The following is a 1,584-nucleotide window of genomic DNA, read 5'->3' on the forward strand; positions in this document are numbered from 1 at the left end:
GAAATGAATGATCTGAATAATTAAAAATGTAATGAGAAGTTGCCTTTATCAACATAGTAATGCAGCAAATATATATTTAATTTACTTAAAAAAAATTAAAGGAAAATATTATTTTAATTTGTCATTAAAAAAACTGACTTCCACATTCACAGCAAAAAATGACAGACAACAATGCAGGCAAAGCTCTGCCCCTTTCATCAAGGATGCATCCAGAGGTGACTTGTGTGAACTTGAGGCAGCCAGGTATCCCAGAATGCATTTCAAAATAGTACTGTTATTGTGTCATGAAATGCCGTTCTAAAAGTATTTCAGTTGAGAATGTAGTTGTTTAAAACTCAAATCTGCGGTTATTTATAAATATAGCGCCTATTTGAAAATGTGCTTCAGGCTCCAGGCGATCATCGGGCGCTCAGTGCTCATGTATCCTGATGAAAGGAGCTTATCCTCGGTTAGTTCTTCTAACATTTGCCGCTGGCTCTGGTGTCTCTGTAGTGGTTAAACATGAGGTAAAATTTGTTTTGGGTAAATCTAACAGGCAATCTTTGATCTCATGAATCCATTATTTATTCTAGGTCATATAATTTTAGCTGAGCACAAAGTTATGTTTCATAAATTATTTATTTATAATAATAAGTAATACAATGCTGACTTTGATGCATACATTTGACCAAATTGTTTGCTTTTGTCTCTATTTCCTATTACATAAGTCTCTCATACTTTATACTTATTTATTATAATGGCTATTATTGTTCATTAAAACTGACATTTAACAAAAAAGCCAGAGTTGTGCTTGTCATATTTCATTTTATTATAGGCTATACAGTGAAGATAATCAGAGTATATGTGCACATATTACCTAAACCACCATTTTTGTGAGCCTATTAATATTTTAAATGAAACAGAAAAGAGTCAATGCAGTTTGATATAATATTTAGTTTCACTGTAATGCATGTACGTTCCCTGAACTACATTTTTGTGGCTATTAATATGTTTAAATTAAAACTAAAAGAGGTAGCGGTGTTTGATATCACATTTCGTCGTATTGTAAATGCATACAGTGAGGATAACGGGAGTAGCCAAGGCGAGAAGAGTGACGTTATCAAATACTCTGCAGTTCCATTTGCAGAATTACCGGACTTGCGTTCTCCCATCCTCGGGAGTTCGCACTCCTGAATCGAACTTGTTTAGTCCGAACTGCCAAGGATGCGAGTGTGATGTAGGGATTTTCTTAATATGAACAGACACTGATATCAGCATTCACAAGGTTTGCTAAATCACCCAGCACATGAATCCCATATTCTTGGTTGATTTCCTGTCAGTATAGTAAACTCATCTACTCATGAGATCGAAACTAATTCGATCAGGAGACGACAAAGCTTTCTTGGTATCAAGGACTGAAAGAGTTCATTCACAACCTATAGAAACCCCATGTCTTGGGACCCACCAATGGATGGAACCATTATGTCCAGAACAGGAAAATAGTTAAATAATGCCCTCAGGCAAGCACAGGATATACAGCGTGACGCCACATGACTATCCCATGTTTAACCACCTGCTTCCTGCATGACCGAAACCCTTACTTTC

This window comes from Sinocyclocheilus grahami, unplaced genomic scaffold (assembly GCF_001515645.1).
Source record: "Sinocyclocheilus grahami isolate Dianchi unplaced genomic scaffold, SAMN03320097.WGS_v1.1 scaffold2411.1, whole genome shotgun sequence".
Lineage (NCBI taxonomy): Eukaryota > Metazoa > Chordata > Actinopteri > Cypriniformes > Cyprinidae > Sinocyclocheilus > Sinocyclocheilus grahami.